The sequence below is a fragment of the Lissotriton helveticus genome, chromosome 11, assembly GCF_964261635.1.
Source record: "Lissotriton helveticus chromosome 11, aLisHel1.1, whole genome shotgun sequence".
In the NCBI taxonomy this organism is placed as follows: Eukaryota; Metazoa; Chordata; class Amphibia; order Caudata; family Salamandridae; genus Lissotriton; species Lissotriton helveticus.
Window position 1 is genome coordinate 35,256,032 of NC_136072.1, and position 17,648 is coordinate 35,273,679.

The 17,648-nt window shown below is 44.0% G+C and overlaps 1 protein-coding gene across 1 annotated transcript in view; it reads right to left on the reverse strand.

Annotated features, from left to right (window-relative positions):
- The window catches only part of LOC144792151 (uncharacterized), a 426,357-nt gene extending 413,353 nt beyond the window's left edge, over positions 1 to 13,004 (reverse strand). Inside the window, exon 1 of the mRNA XM_078667032.1 lies at positions 12,870 to 13,004. The gene's annotated coding sequence lies outside the window, so the exon portion shown is untranslated. The remainder of the gene's footprint in view (positions 1 to 12,869) is intronic.
- Between the last annotated feature and the right edge of the window lie 4,644 nt (positions 13,005 to 17,648).

Here is a 17,648-nt window from a genome sequence, read left to right on the forward strand (position 1 = left end):
GCACCCGAGAAAAAAACCTCCGATCAGCCGCCCTCTCTCTAGCGACCATCCTACGTTTCTACCAGACCAGAATGGGAGGAAAGCCCTTCTCTTACCACACAGCCAAGATCTGGAACAACCTCCACTCAACCTCCGGCATAGACCTACACTGCTCCAGTTCAAAAAGGACCTCAACACCTGGCTCTTCGGATTACCCCAGCACTCAATGGAGCTGCCCCCTCTCCCCAGAGCCTTGAGCCTCTTGCGGGTGAGTAGCTGCGCTTTACAAACGCCTGATTGATTGATTGATTTATAAATAATATAAATAAGTTAGGAGTAGGGACACAGTTTTGTCCAACTCCTTTATCAGATGCTCTGTCCAACACCACCCCCTTTTGTACCGCTTTGTTTGCCATAAGTTGGCAGGGTATGCTCAGACGTGAGTCCCTTGGTCACTTTGCCACTGGATTCAAGCAAGCCTGGCTGAAGACAGCTGCAATGCCAGAAACAGGTCCTCGGAAGCTTGTTTCCAGTCCAGGGAAGGTAGGGCTTGGCAGTTCGGGCTGGACTGTTCTCATGAGGCACAGGGTCAGACTGATTTGCATATGACCATGTCTGAACTGGGGTGGCAGAGTGGGCTAAAGAACGGTGATGGATTAAAACCAGATCAGTTGACTGGGGTGAGTGCTTGTATTGTCAACGCTTCGTCCATCATTTCCTCAGTTGACAGTAGTCAGTTGGGTATTTTTCCCGATTTGCACCTCATTTAATTTGCGCATAGTTATCTGTGTGGAGGTGCACTATGATGTGCAGCAAGGATGGTGGTAGCCAAACATCTCTTAAAATAGTCCAGAGTCTGACTCTTGGAACCATATCAAAGACAGCGTTTAGATCAACAAATGCAGCATAAAGGCTGTTTCTATTTATATCCACCACTTTCCATTTTATTAACTGGAATCTAATAACGTGATTTATTGTACTCGTTTTACAACTGAACCAGGCCTGGAAATGGGATAATATTTTATAATCCTCCACCCAGGGCATAATGTTGTCCAAAGTTTGTTTACAAAACATGTTCTTGGTGGTGTCTATAAGACTTATTGTCTGATAGTTGGCTGGGTCGGTAACTAGACACAATATCAAATACAAAATATGGGATGAACAGAATATCAAAGTGAAAATATAGAATGGAAAGAAGATCGAATGGACATAACATAGTGGTTAATAATATCGAAATGCAGGTAAGTAATATCGACTGTCAAAATATCGAAGTACATAATAAAGGCATTAAAATATATCACATCTTTTATAATATCGATTTTTTTACTGTTTTGTATTTTAGTATATGTGTTAAAAGTGTATATTATTTTTGTAATGTATTTATTATGTTTTTTAATTTTTGGTAATTTAATTCCATAGCGGGTTGTGGGTTTATAGGGGAATAGGGTGGGGAGCAATTACATTATAGTAAATTAAATATGAATTTTTAGTAATTATTAGTTATTTTTAATTTAATTTTGCGTTTTAGTTCTGGAGCAGGTAGTGGGTTTATGGGGGAATACGGTGGGAAGTAATTCAATTGTAATTAAGTAAATCATTATTTTTATTTATTGAAATTGATAATTAATTTATTGTTCATTAATTATTAGTTGGTAATAGTTTATATTATCTGGTAATTCCTTTTTATTAATTGATAAATATATTAATTTATTATTTGGAGCGGGTTGTGGGTTTATAGGGGAATAGAGTGGGAAGAAAGTTAATTGTAATTAATTATTGAATTTATTTTTGTGTAATGATAATTAATGTATTGTTAATTAATTAATAATTTGTCATTTTGTTTTTACTTATTACATTTTTGGTGTTGAAAATTAATTGGTTGGTAATTATTACTAGGTAATTAATTTTTAATAAATTCTATTTATTGGTATTTATAATTAATTAATTATTAAATATTTTGTCATTGGTAATTCATTTTAATTAATTTTGTATTGGTATTGATAATTAATGTATTTTTATTTAAAAATTAAATCATTACTTTCCCTACTGTTGCACTCACTGGAGTGGGAATAGTAATTTTTACCCCTAATCTATCCAACACTTTCCCTACTGTTGCACTCTCTGGAGTGGAAGTATTAACTTTTCCCTTCCCGGTATCCAATGCTTTCCCTACTGTTGCACTTTTTGGAGTGGGAATAGTAATTTTTACACTGTCTGGAGTGGAAATAGTAATTTTTACCTTCCAGCTATCCAATGCTTTCCTTAATGTTGCACTCTCTGGAGTGGGAGTAGTAATTATTTTCCCCTATGCTATCCAACGTTTTCCCTACTGCTGCACTCACTGGAGTGGGAATAGTAATTTTTACCCTCTCGCTATCCAAAGCTTTCCCTACTGTTGCACTCACTGGAATGGGAATAGTAATTTTTACCCACCCGCTATCCAATGCTTTCCCTACTGTTGCACTGACTTGAGTGGAAATAGTAAATGTTACCCTCCCACTATCCTACACTGATGTAAATTTATTTTTAGACATTACATATATTATGTATTAATTTTAATATTTTAACATTAATTTTAAGTACGTTTTACTTAATTATATTGATTATTTAATTAAGTTATTATTACTTTTAACATATGTTAAAAATTAGATATTTTTTACAAACTGCATTATAAACAACAATATTTTGTCTTCATGATTTTTGTACTTACCTGTTTGTAGATAGGGAGTCGATATTCTGATCTTCGATATCTTGGTGTTGATATTCTGTCCATTCAATATTTTGTTGTCGATATTTAGTCAGTGATCCGGCTGGGTCAGACTCAGATCTTAGACACTTCTTGAACAGAGGAAAGCTCTCTGCTCTTCTCCAGTTTGAGGGTTTGCGCACCTGCCATGATGGCATTGGAAATTTGATTTAAATATGGTGCCCAAACATCAGGTTCTGAGTTTCCCCGGATCTTATCCAGGACAGAACGCTTTTGCATGTGCTACTGGATGGATCGGTTTTTATATAGCGCAATATCACCGCCAGGTCTCAAAGCGCTTTGCATTGGGAACCCGTCCTGGTTTTTCCCTGTGAGATAGCCAAATGTGGGTATCCCCAAGGTTAAAGTCAGGCATCCCGCCGTGGGGGGGGGCGTAGTGGAGATTAAGCAAGCTATTGCAGAGAGTTGCAGAGTGTGAACCTGTGATTCGAGTAGGCACCGAAGCGAGAATTACCGAGTCCGTGGACATTTTGGGCTCAAGACCCTGCCGCGTCGGGAATTGAACCCTGGTCCTGGGTCTCATCTCAGCGTCCGGGTCTGCCTCCCCTAACCAGTGAGCCACACTTCTCCCAAAGCGTGCCCTATAACATCTCCTGGGGACTCACTGTCTAATTCAGTGAACCACACCTCTGTATCTAATACCCTAGCGACTACATTTTCAGCATTTTTTTTACTATAAAGACATTGGAAATGGGCGACCCTGAGGTAGTATATTGGACACAGGCCTCATCATTTTAATCTTACCTACATGGCCGATCATATCCCAAAAAGCTGCCTGGTTCCCAGCCCAAACAGCATCAAGTATGTCCCCCCAGTTTATCTTTGCCTTTTTTTGGGCCTGGTTTTATTTTGCCGTGGCAGCCTGAATTTTTATATTTAATTGTATTTTACAATGCTTTCTACCCCTGCTGAGGCATACAAAAAAGGATTAGTGGTAGATTAATATAGGGAAATATGAGTTAATCAGAACTGTGGAAATGTAAGTCTGTTAGTTGGATTGAATAGGAAAATGGAGGATAGAATGGGGAAGAGTCTAGAAAATGTTATTCGGGAGATCATAGTAGTAAGATGAGGTTTGGGATGAGTCAAAGGAGGGATTCATTAGGGAAGAATTTAGAAAGGGTTGTTTGGGAGATCATAGTAGTAAAATGAGGTTTCAAGTGAGTCAGGTAGGGATACAGGAGGGAGGAGTGTAGAAAGGGCTATTTTGGAGATCATAGTAGAACAATGAGGTGTGGGAAGAGCCACAGAGTAGAGTTAGAGGATATATTGAGGGGTTTAGGTTGAGACATATAGACGTGCATTGGAGAGAGTTAACGTTTTTTTTCTACAGTAGGAGTAAAGTAATACCATAGTAAATAGCTGCATAGAATGCGTGTACATGTATAAGGAAGATAATATATCGAGATTCAAAGTTGTATTGTATTAACTTACAGGTAGATTCATGAAGCAAAATTGCGATCGCAATAGCTGCGAATCAGCAATTGCGATCGCAATTTGAAGAAAAGGAATTCATGAAAGTGAAAAGTGTAAAATAGCGAATTCGCTAAAGAAAAATTGCGAGTTCGCAAAGTCATTCGCAGAATCCTGGAAGAAGCCCTTTAGCGAATCGGAAATTGCGAGAAACCATGGACTCTGCTAATTAATTTGCGAACTCGCTAAATAATCGCAATCGGTCACAAGAAAATTTGCAAAATGCGAAAAACCCGAAAATCGCTATTAGCTACGCGTAATTTAAGGAGAACCCAAACCAGGTGGTAACCATTAAGGAATAAAAAAAAAATTAAAAATTCCAACTAACTACCCACAGGTGCAGGCCTGACCAAACACACTTAAGGAAACGCAGCTGGAGCATGAGGACTCTCACAATGCCTGGACTCTACATGGTGGTCAGACGGCGAAGGCTTCAGCGAGCCGCACGGAACAGACGCAGGATACAGGAGCGAATCTTTCGCCTGCGGATCACCCTACTGGGCCAAACTGCGGAGCAAATCTACTCCAAGTACCGCCGGAATGAGGCAACGATCACTAAGCTGATCCGGGACCTAGACCCCCTGATGCAGCACCCAACAATGAGGACCAATGCCGTGCCCACCCATGTACAGGTCTTGTGCTGCCTGCACCTCCTGGCTTCCGGAAGCTTCCAGGGGATAGTTGCATATGCAGGGGGGATCTCCCAGAGCACCATGTCCCGCTGCCTAAGGAGTTTCCTGGATGCTATGCTGACCCGGCTACACCACTACATCTCATTCCCAACCAGCCAACAGGACTTGAATGAGACCGAGCTTAAATTCTACAACGCTGCGCAATTCCCACATATTATAGGATGCATTGACTGTACCCACATCCACATCTGCTCACCAGCACAAACGGAATACTTGTACCGCAACCGCAAGTCCTACCACTCCCTCAATATCCAGATGGTGTGCAACGCTAAGACTTTCATCACAGACATAGTGGCACAATACTCGGGGAGCACACATGACTCCTTCATATTCCGGCACAGCGGCATTCACACACGACTGGCCAGGGGAGACTTTGGCGAAGGACACCTACTAGGTGAGTACACATGCCCCCAAATAGTACACTGTGATCATGTAGCTGCGCAGTACAGGCACTCACCCTCTGCCCCGTTCATTCAGATGACAGCGCCTACGGTCTCCGTGAGTACCTCCTCACACCATACCTCAACCCTGCCACACCACAGCAACGGCATTACAATGCTGCACACATTTGCACTAGAAATTGCATTGAGAGGACATTTGGCCTTTTGAAGAGCTGCTTCCGCATACTGCACAAGACTGGTGGTGCCCTCAAATACGAGCCTGAGGTCTGCTGCCGCATCATGGCCGTGTGTGCAATACTCCACAACTTTGCTACCAAGCGCAGGATACCTGTAGAGATATCTGGCAGTGAGTCGGAAGGGGACAACCGCCCACCTGCACATGCGCGTCATACACGGGGTGAAAATCCAGCTGAAGGACACAGACGCCGCAACCATATCACAATTAACTGTTTCTAGTGCACCCACTCCCCTCACCCAACACTTCACTCATGCATGACAATTGAAATAATGACATGAGTCTGATGTGCTGTTATCTAATCAATATTATTGTTGTGTTCACAATAATATAGCATTATTTTCAAAAGATACATTTGAGGTGTATTGCGTCATACATCTCCTGATTTGTCAGAGGGCATGCTTTTCTCATCAGCATGTCCCTGCATGATGAGCAAAAATGTTAATGGCGCCTCCGGCCTGAGGCTCCAATTCGCCTCTCCACATCTTCCTCCGGATTTGCCTGTGCTGCCGCAGTGGGCCTGCTGCTGCGGCGAGGAACTCTGACCGGTGGCAAAGACAGGCTGCTGCGGCTGAATGTCCCCTCACTAGCGTCATCCCCTCCTGCCCGGCCGTGGCCAGTTGCCTGCAGAGCCTGAACTGCAGTGGTTGCCTGCTCAAGTGCCCGTGCCACGTCTTGGCAACATTGGACCATCTGTATTTGCATGGGCAATGATCTTCTGGGCAGCTGGGATGTTGCGTTGCCAATTATATAATTGGAGCGCGTGTATGCCGAGAGGCATGTTAGGAGCTGGCGGTGGCGGTGCCGGGTGAGGTCCCGCTGTGTGAGCATGGCCTCAGTGTTTGCCTCCACTGCTGTGGTCATTCGCTCCATCCGGTCGGACAGCTGGCCAACATTCCTGGCTGTATTGTGCAGCTGCAGATGTATTGCTGCAAGTTGTCGTGCCTGTTGTTGGTGGACATGCAGCATGCGGCGCTCAATTGAAAGACCCGGTACACGCACAGTCACCCCCCTCCTGCCGCCACGTGGTGTAGTTTGGCGCTGCTCTCTGACTTGTCTGCTGGATTGGGTGGGCACAGTAGGTGTGCAATGTGTTGGTGGCATGGTGGCTGCTGGTGTTGTTGATGCCACTGGAATGGGTTTCACAGTTGGCGGTTGTGTTGCGCCTGTTGCCGCTGGCGTTGCAGGTGGTGGTGTGGCTGCTGGCGCTGCTGCTTGCCCTGATTGACATGGATGTGTGGATGGATGTGCGTCATCCTCAGAATCCTCATGATTCTCATCAATTTGCAGCCCCTCACTGTCACTGCTGGTATCTTCTGCGCCAGCTGTGATGTAAAGTGGACGTTGATTAATAAAATGTATCTTGCACATGGTAGGTTGCTACATGCATGCAGGCTAGCATTCTCTGAATGGCTGTTGGATTGACTCCATTAGGACATATCTGGCTGTATGGGGCAGAATGTAAATTGTGGTCAGACTACATGTCCCACAATGCAATAGGAATTTTCTGGTGTGCATGGGCTGCATGACTGGGGTTTGTAATGGGTAGCTCTAGGGTCATGAGCATTGTTAGGGGACAGGGTCGCAGTCGCATGGCACTTACCTTGGCTTTCTTTGGTGGGGCGGGAGGAGTCCAGCCGGGTCACCCCCACACATGCCTCAGGTTGCAAAGTGTCCTCCACGAGGTCCTCCAATGGGGTGTTGGGAGGGACTGTTGGCTCTCCCCCTCCTGTTGCAACATGCTCATCCAGCCTCTCGGCGATCCTCTCCTTGGCACGACCTCGGAGGTCGTACCACCTCTTCTTGAGATCGTCGATTGATCGCTGGGTGACTCCAACAGAATTGACATTTGCGCGTATGCGCAACCAAATTCGCCATTTGTCAGCCTCTGGCACCCTCCTGAAGTCCTTCCTGAACAGTCTGTCATGGTCTCTACAGATTCCCTCAATCAGATGTTCAAGCTCCTGTTCGGAGAATTTTATTTTTCTCTTCCTCCCTGTGGAACTGGTCCCTGCTGCTTCCTGTGACATTGCTGCAGTGGGGTGTATCCTGAATCAAAGCTGGAGGTGGTTTAGAGTGGAGCTCTGGGCAGTGCTGCTTCCAAATCAGCCTCAGTATTCAGAATGAGGGAGGGAACAGCCTGCTTCCTGGTTGTGATGTCATCACTGTGCTCGAAATGCAACTTCCCGTTTTTGCGATCTCGCTATTAGCGAGATCGCAATTTGCGATCTCGCTAATAGTGATATCGCTTTTCAACACGGAAATTGTCCGATTTAGCGATTATTCTGCGATTTGGTGGAAATCGCAATCGGCTTTTGCGGCCGTATGCGAATCACTATTTTTTCTCGCAGAATTTCATGAATCCCATTATGCGAATTCGAAATTGCGATTCGGTATTTCTTGCAATTTAGAATTCGCAGAAAATGGGTTTCATGAATCTGGGGGATAGGCTTTTAAGTCTTCCTATACTGGAAGCTAATTGGTTTAAAAAGCAAGCAACTGAATAAAAGATAAAAGGATCACTTAATAACTGTAAAAACAGTAAGGGGGGGCTTGACTCGGGTAACATTTCTTCCACTTAGATTTGCTTCAATAAGCAGGATCTAAGGTGCTTGTAAATAGGAAAAAAACAAGTAAAGTGCACAGTGTCTTGGGTAGATGTAGCACACATAATCAGTATACAGCAAATACAATTTTGTCATTTTAATATTTAAAGTGTATCTTTTTAAAATAAGAGCACATCTTTTGCATGTGCAATTTGAAATAGTTTTAAAGATGTGACCATTTTTTGCATTGCATGGGTACAGCAGTCATTTTTAAAACATAGCCCAAAGCTACTCAGACCTGCTTTACCTGATGTTTTCTGCATCGGGTAACATGCACAAGAGTCAAGAATGTAGAGTCTATTTACAGCACCACCATGAGAACAGTTGTTGATAACATCACTTTCTTGACTTAATGGAGGCAGGTTTGTCCTCTCAGAAGAACATGGAAATACCCAAGTATCTAGGACAAAGGTTCATAGCTTTTGTGCCGTGCAATGCAGGAATTACATGTCTAATTCAAGTTCAAGTTCAAAAATACTTTATTTCGATAAAAGACTATGAAAGCAACATGTTCATAAAAGTGTTACATAGTTCATTCATGCTTGCAGGGCAACATTCTTTTAGCCATATTACATATTTTATGACCAAAAGCAGGCCTAAAAAGACAATTATAAAATATATGCATCAAAATATAACATAAAATGCAATGTAGAAGCAATAGTGCGCCAGATGTACAAAGGTTTTTTGCGGGCGCAAATGGGTTGTAGGCACTTGCAACACATTCACAGTTTACCACCCTTCTCAGAAGGGTGGTAAAGCACTCACTAATAGGAAGGGGTCCCCAGGGCACCACTTCCCCTTTGTGAATGCATGTGCAAATATTTTTAGGGGCATGCAGAGGTCCCAGATAAAGTTTCATTTTGATTTTTTCAAAGCATCCAATTTTGCTTGAAAGAAAATGGGCTGCATTTAAAAAAAAGTGGTTTATCTAAAAGCAGTCTCAAACATGGAGGTATGCTGACCCCAGCAGACCACCATCCCTGGGAGAGCCAGCCATTCCCAATGGGGTTGCGAATTGTGACAGCCTCATTAATATGCAAGAGGCATGCAAATTGTGACCCCTTGGGAATCGCAAACAGTTTCTCAGTACCTGTTGTGCATTGCCATTAGCGAGTCTCAAATTGCGAGTCTCGAATGCGATGCAATGTGCGACTTGCTAATTGGCAGGTCATACATCTGGCCCTTAAAGCGTTCAAAGTTTAAAATTAGTGCAACATGGTTGAAATCACTTACAGTAGTAAAAACAGTGTCAGTGACAATGACATAGGGGAAGATTTACAATAACTGGCGCATCCCTGCATATCAGCAGGGATGCGCCAGTTATTGTGCACCATGCCTCCGCCCCCATGGATGTGCCGCATTTATAATGCGGTGCATCGTGGGGCAAAAACAGCACAGATGCATGACGCATCTGTGCCGCAAAGGTGGCACATTGCTGGAGTTGCGTCTCAAGCGCGACGCAGCTCCAGCAATGCTCTGGGGGGCCCTATTCTTACAATGCTGCGTCAATCCTTACGCCTGCTTCAAGTAGGCGCAGGGTTTTGATGCAGAATGGGCCCAAAAGTGACTGAGTGAAATCTTGTAGATTTCACTCAGCCATTTCTAGGAGGCGTTCCTGCGCCGGAATGCCGCCCTGCGCAGGAACGTCTCCTTCTGGCTCAAGGCTTTACAACGTGACGCATCTCCCAGATGCGTCACATTGTAAATACCCCGCGGCATGGTGCATCTTTTGCGCCGCTGCTGCATCACAAAAATGATGCAAAGGCGGCGTAAAAGTGGCGCGAGGGACTTGTAAATCTGCCCCATAGTTCCTGGAAAATAGACCACAACAGTAAAGTGCAATTTTGGCTTCCAACAGGTTCTATAACACAAGCCAACGCTAATAGCGATGTACTTCCCAGAAACAATCTAATGATCTGTAATACTTCTGAGCTGGATCAGAGTAAGTTGCCAACTGGGTTAGGATCTTTGGGGCCTAGTAGGATGGCGGACGGACCTGCGTCCGTCCGCCACCCCCGAGGTGGAGGGACCGTCCGCAAGGGCAGCGGCGGTCCCTCCGGGGCAATTAGGATGTGACCGCCACCCTGGTGGTCACATCCTGTATCTTTAACCTTGCGGCGGGTGCTGCTTGAAGCAGCACCCGCCGCAAGGTTAAATAAGCATGCTTTGCATTTACATTCACAAAGCGGCAGGCACCGCGCGGTGCCTGCCGCTTTGTGCATGTAAATGCTGGGGGGTACCATATGTACCCCCATGTGCACCTCCCACCCCTGACACCCTGGGGGCCTGCAACGGGCCCCCAAACACCAAAGACCACATGCTTTTCCACAGCGGAAAAGCCGCTGTGGAAAAGCATGTTTAAATGCACATTGTAATTTGGCGGACGGTGTATTGCAGACACCGCCACCAAATAGCCCTCCACACCCCACGGATAAGCGGCGGACGGACCTGCCATCCGCCGCTGGCCTCACCGCAATCCCACCGCCATCCTAATCTGGCGGTGGGTGTTTTCTGTGGCCACGGCGGTGAATCCGCATCCTCCAGGCCGGCAGTGGCTTCCGCCAGCCCGGAGGATGCAGATTCACCGCCATCCTAATCGGCCCCTTAGTTAGGATTGGGAATATAGATACGATAAATATTGTGATAGAGAAAGCTATGCACTGTGTGATGTCGGACCTACAGATTCTTAGAGCCAATTTGTACTGTCAGCTCTCAGGAATTGGCAGAGCAGCACTATCCAATGCCGGCACGGTTATGTACCCAGGGCAGAAGAACAAAAGAAGTTCCTCTGACTCATCTACCTCCCTGCACACAAGACAAAGGGTATAACCCTCTGAAGAATGCTTCAATTTGCTATTAAGGATTGCAACGGATAATGTTCCTCATTTGAATCTTATGTCAAGGGATCTAATAAATGTGAGGGAAGTCCAGTTCATCAAGAAACGTTTTGCAATGCAGAAGTGTAGCGTAGTTCCTATATTCTCAATAGGCTCTGTGCATTGGAATAGCATATACTATAGAATTGATGTAGTGTTTAAGTCGGCTAGGTCTCTATCGAATGTACTAAACTTAATTGTGTGTGTGCCAGCTAACTCAGAGGTCACTAGAAACTTTCTCGAATTCACAAGAAGGGATTCGTTTCTGACAACTGCATAAACATGACAACTTTGTTTCCCAAGAATAAGAAATATATCTCTAGAGTCGCGGAAACAATAGATAAGTATTTCACTTAGTCAATTGTGCATGCTTAGTTTCACCAGAGGTGCAGAGAAATAGAGAGACGGGCGTTTTAAAGAAGAGTATTTATTGAACAGTCTTCTTTCTCATGCAGAAGAAATGAACTGCTACAATCGTAATACTGGTTGCAAAGTATAATGCGTACAGTAAAAAGAGTATTATGAAGTAATACTGTAAAAGCATGGTATGGTTTCTAAGCCATAAAATAAATACATAAAATAATAAATACTAAAAGTACTCAACTTGTGCTTCTAAAAAACACCTACCCAATGTACCTAACCTAGGTCGAGCACGAGGGAAGAAGTAAGTGAGGTGTAGCATAGGTTTAGTATTTTTCCAAGAATCTATCCAAGATTTCTCTTCGGGTTAAATCTGCTCCGTACCTTGGTTTTAGAATGAAGGAGGTCTGGTATCTCTCCCTCAGGACTCAATTTCACAACAACCCATGAGGGTAGCTTGAAACCACAGGAGCTGGATTTCTCGGCAGGAGAAAAGACAGCTTCTTTCTCAGTGCGTCTGCTGGAGAGTTGGCTTCCTTCGGCACTTGCTGTAGCGAGCTGCGTCGGGCAAGTAGGTAGTCGAACTGCTCCAAACCACTGTGTGTTTGCTAGGGCAAGTGTGGGCATATTATGGCACGCGACAGTGATACCGTTACAACACATCTTCCCCTCTTTGAACAATGCAGAAAAGATGAGTTAGTCACAAATAAAGTCATTGTGAGAAGTTGGCCTGGCATATGCTGTCCACTATTTTAGTGGGCACCTTGCACTAGTCCAAATGACCCTTATTGATGGTAGGTTAAAGACAACCTATATAGAAAGCTATCCTAGTGGTAGCTGTGGAGTGCAGCCTTCAGGATAAGTCTAACGGAAGGGGTGTGGCGACGCGGCCAGGGCGACTGACTCTGGAATCTGAGGATCAGGGTTCGATCCCCGGCGCTGGCGGCAGATTAGCCCAGCACCATGTGACTCTGGGCAATAGCTTGCTTAATCTTCCCGACGGAACCCAGCGCCTAGAACCCCTTATGGGTGATTGTTTGTGCTTTACAAATGTGGATTATTATTGGAGGAATGTAAAACAGCTTGTTTTACCAGTCTATAATCTTGTGAATGACCAAATGAAAGAAGAACCACAGCAGGTATATATATAAAATATATGTATTTATTCTAAACACATCCCACTAGTTTCCTTATGAGGCTAGAGGCAAAAGTACATTCAGTAAACTTATTAACACACAGTAAATTAGAGAGAACCGGAGGTGGGGGGGAAAGATGGCGGCCAGTCGTTGAGTCCGGTCGGGAGCTCCGTGCCTGGGCTCTGCAGTAAGGCATTGTAAAGGAGGAGGCTGCTGCTACAAATCACTAGCGGCTGAATTTTTTAAAAATCTTCATGACAATGACGTATTCGGTGCTTCCCTAAAGTGGCAAGCCGCTGCTGTCTTTCGTTTTCTGCCGACAATCACCACAATGGCTTACTTACTTGTTCTGTGTTGAGGCGATCCCTACACTTTTTTCTTCGTTTCTCGTCTCTCGTGGGAGTGCAGTGCAATGGTGACTTCTTTCTACACCCTCCCTGAGGCTCCCGGTATCGCTGCGGAACTGCTGGATCCTCGACTTCTGAAGCAGAGCCGCTGCATCGGTGAATCGGTAATCCACACAGACGCCGGGTGGTGGGAGGCAGCATTGCGGGCTAGGCAAAACTGCAGGAGAGCAGTGAGCCGGATCGCGGTGTTTGTTAGAGGCAAGGCGAGGGGGACTGAGGTATTGGAAAGACATTCTGGGGGCTGTGAAAGTTTACAGGTCTGCCAGCGCAATTGGTTTGGGGTACATTTGTCTCACCATGAAAATCAGACTGAGTTACATTTGTCTCAGTCTCAAAACGGACCTCAATTAGCTGACTCTCCCCCCAATATAAAACTCTTGAGCAGGTTAAGCGACCTCAGTAAACCCAATTTGTTGGATAATCCTGTAGTAGTTCCAGCAGACAAAGCACCCCGCTGCCATTTTAGCCCCCCGCTTCACCAGCCTACCTTTACAGGTAGGCTTGTTGTGGTAAAAGGGGGGGAAGGGGAGCTCAGACAGTTTAACTCATTCTTCTTCTTCGGAATTAAGAGACCAGACGCTAAACATAACTAGCGACCAGGAAGTAGGGAAAATTGCTTCTAAAGTGGATAAGGGAATTACAGTAGATCGTGAACTGCGAGAAAGGTCCTCATATTGTCTAAGGAACAGGCAATTCCTTAAGACAACTGCTCTACCCGCTTCTAAACAGCCTGTAATTCCGCGAATTACAAAGAGAGTTTCACGGAAGGCTCTGAAATTACAAGTTGGAAAACCTTTAAACAGAAGGGGACAGGCAGAAGGCAAGTTGGAAATAGGCGAAGGGGGAAAAACTCAAAACTAAAAATCACTCCCTCACTAAGGTCTATTTCAAACTGCAGGACAAGGCTCAGAATAAACTCGCCATGGAAAGCTCGGCTCCCTTAGTACCAACAGAAGCTTTAACGGGTGATTCAATCAGCACCCAGGCAGAGGTCCTCATGAAGGAGCCAGGAAAGCAGTTGCAGGCAGGGTCGTTGACCCCGGCTCTAGCCCAGGGTTCAATCCAGAATTCGCCACCCTGTCAGAATTTGAGTCAGACTCATAGTAGGGAGAGGTGTGGCGCCGCGGCCAGGGCGACTGACGCTGGAATCTGGGGACCACGGTTCGATCCCCGGCTCCGGCGGCAGGTTAGCCCAGCACCATGTGACTCTGGGCAATAGCTCGCTTAATCTTCCCGACGGCCCCCAGCGCCTAGAGACCCTTACGGGTGATTGTGCGCTTTACAAATGTGGACTTTACAAATGTGGACTTTATAGTACGCCCCAGGACCCTACTGGATTTGTGTCCAATTGCCCCTCTACGAGTCCTCCCTCTTATCCGATAAACACTAATACTAATCCTAATAATCCTCTGAGTGACTCACGAAATGGTACAGAGGTCTTGTTGGAAAAAATGCTTGAGGAGATGAAGTCCAGGTTCAAAGTATCAGAAGATAATCAGAATAAACTGCATGAAAGATTTGAATCTTTGGACTCCAAGCTATTAGCTCTAAATTATAGAGTCTCCACAGTGGAAGTACAAGCTGAGGGCCTTGCTAGGAGAGTAAAGCAATCCAAACGAAATATTAGAGATTTGAAGGCAAAGGACAAAAGCATAGAGGAAAAGTTAGAATCTTTAGAAAATCAGTCCAGAAGGTGCAATTTGAGATTTCTCAATGTTCCGGAAGGGCGAGAGGGGTCGGACACAAAGAAATGTATAATATCACTGATAGAGGAGCACTTCCCATGGAGTAAAACCCTTGACATGGAAGACGATATCCAACCAGTACATTGAGATCCTTTTGGGAAGCCTAAAGAGAGGAAGAACCCAAGAAAGATCCTAGTGAACTTTAGAACGTACAATCTCAAAGAGAGAATCCCGAGTGAAGCCCTGAAAAGTGGGGCCTATAACAGAGATGACTGGTCTTTTAGGATTCGATCCGACATTGCGAAAGTGACACAAGACAGGCAATGGGAGCTGGGTCAAAAAATGCCCGAGCTAAAAGCACTTGGGGCAACTGTCCAAATGAAGTTTCCAGCCTCACTTAGGATAATGTGGAGGAATAAGATGTACAACATTAGAGATCCTCAGGAAGTCGATTCTCTCTTAGAACAAATCCGCACTCAGATTCAAATACAGTCACCTTCTTAGCTCAAATATATTCAATAGTGACATAGTGTTAGTAGTGATAGCAGTAGTAGTAGCACCCTCATAGAATTTTATGCACTCAGGCACAGGGCTCAAAGTGGTCTATAATTAAGGCCCAAAGGAAAGGGAGGCTTTCCCAGGGAGGGAGTGTGTCTCCCCGTGCCTTCTTCTTTCTCTTTTTCCTGTTTATTTATTACAATCACAGTAGGTCTTATGTATACACTAAAAGGGAGGAGGGGGGGAGCACACAGGGGTTGGGAGCAAAATAGGGAAAAATACAAAAAAAGTCCTCAGCATGATGTTGTTCTTAAAGGAAAGGGAGTAATCAGGACCCAGCTTGATAATAGTGGAATTTAGTTAACTAACAAGAAGAGATGGGAAGAAGTCTAAAGAATATAAAAATAACTTCCTGGAACGTCAATGGGCTAAGAACTAAAAGCAGGCGGCGGAAATTTTTTGAATATCTGAAAACTATCGATAGCGAAATTATAATCTTACAAGAAACACACTTACTTAAAAAAGAGTGTGAAGAGATAAATAAAACCCTCCACTGAATTGACTCTTACATATGCACTGACCAAGAGTGTGTTATAAAAGGGGTTGCCATCCTTTTTAAAAAATCTTTGAAAGCAAGAATTTTATCACCTGAGATAGACCCTAAGGGGAGATGGGCGATAGCTAATGTCAGCATACTTAGTAACACTTTTACTGTGGTAGGATATTATGGACCAAACACAGATGATCCTAATCCACTCCAGTCACTATACTCCTAACTGATTTCAGCAACATCTCCAGTAATTTTGGGCGGTGATTTTAATATCATCTTGGATCCAAAAGTAGATCGGCACCCTAGAGGGAACTTGGCAAGCTTGCCAAAAATGAGGGAATGGTTGGGAGTGTATAAAAGGGACCTAAGCCTTATCGACGTATGGAAAGAGAAGGGTGTCAAACAAGACAATTTTACCTTTAACAATAAGAAACTTGGGATAAAATCAAGAATTGATTATTTTTTAATAGAACAAGAGTTAGTAGAGAATACTCATAATGTAATCCATTTTCCTGCCCATCTCTCAGACCACTCTGCCGTCCAAATTACGTTAAGAATAAATAACGATATAACGACTCCGAGATGGACACTGGACCGCTCAGTTCTCTTAGACCCTGTAATTATTGACCAACTTAAACAGGAGACTTAGCTATATTTTCAGGACAACAACGGGAGTGCTCCACCTCAGACGGTTTGGGAGGCATATAAGGCAGTAATAAGGGGCAAGATCTGTGGCTTAACTATTTATAAATCAAGCGAGGTCAAAAAAGAGATCCAGAAAATAGAGGAGAATATAAAAACACTGGATCTGCAGATATCCTCAGAAACTTCATCCTCGAGAAGTCAAGATCTATGCAAGGAAAGGCTTAAACTGAAAGAAAGTTTATCTGTGTTATTAGAGGGTAAAATTAGAGAGAGATGGGAATGTAGTAAACTCACCCATTATGAATATGGAGAAGGTTGCGGAACAATGCTTGCCTGGAAGATCAAAACAGACCAAGCTAGAAATAAAATCAGCAGTATAGAGCCAACAGACAGCTCCCAGAATGGGTCTGAAGAAGCAGTAATAAAGGAGGAATTCTTAGCCTTCTTCTCTAACCTCTATATGGAGGACTGCAACCCAAAAACTGAAGAAATAATCAAATTTCTAGACTCGCAAAACATCCCCGTTCTATCCTCTGAAGAAAAAGAAATTCTAAATAGCAAAATAACAACAGAAGAGGTAGACATAGCGATAAAAAAATCTAAAAAGAGGTAAGGCAGCAGGCCCTGATGCCCTCCCAAATGACTTCTACATGAAAGTAAAAGACATACTGGTCCCCCACCTAACTGCGCTATTTAATAAGATCTTTTTAAAGAATGTTAGAATTCCGGATACATGGAATGATGCAACCATTTCCATTTTTTTGAAACCGGGTAAAAACCCGAAAAAATGTGAGTCTTACCGCCCAATATCTATCCTAAATTGTGATTACAAGATCTTCACCCAAGTCATGGCAAAAAGACTAGGGAAAATTGCGGGGACATTAATAAACTCTAATCAGAAGGGCTTCGTGGCAGGAAGACACCTTCAAGATCTTACACACAAGTTGATTGGAGCAATAGATATTGCCATCACTGAGAAAATTCCTCTGTCGATAATTACAATTGACGCTGCTAAAGCGTTCGATAGAGTTAACTGGAGCTACTTAAGCGAGGTTCTAAAGAAATTTAATTTGGGGGAAAACATCTTAAAAATGGTAGAAAACATCTAAAACTCTCCTAAAGCTAAAATATTAATTAATGGCAATCTAACAAACAATTTCCGGATAGGTAGAGGAACTCGCCAAGGGTGCCCCCTCTCTCTCTTACTCTTTAACTTTTATATTGAGCCGGTTGCAGAGTGCTTTAGAAATCTCCCTTCAATCTCCCCTTTTCACTATCAAGGGTGGCATAAGAAAGTAGCTCTTTATGCAGATGACCTCATGATTTTTACCTCAGATT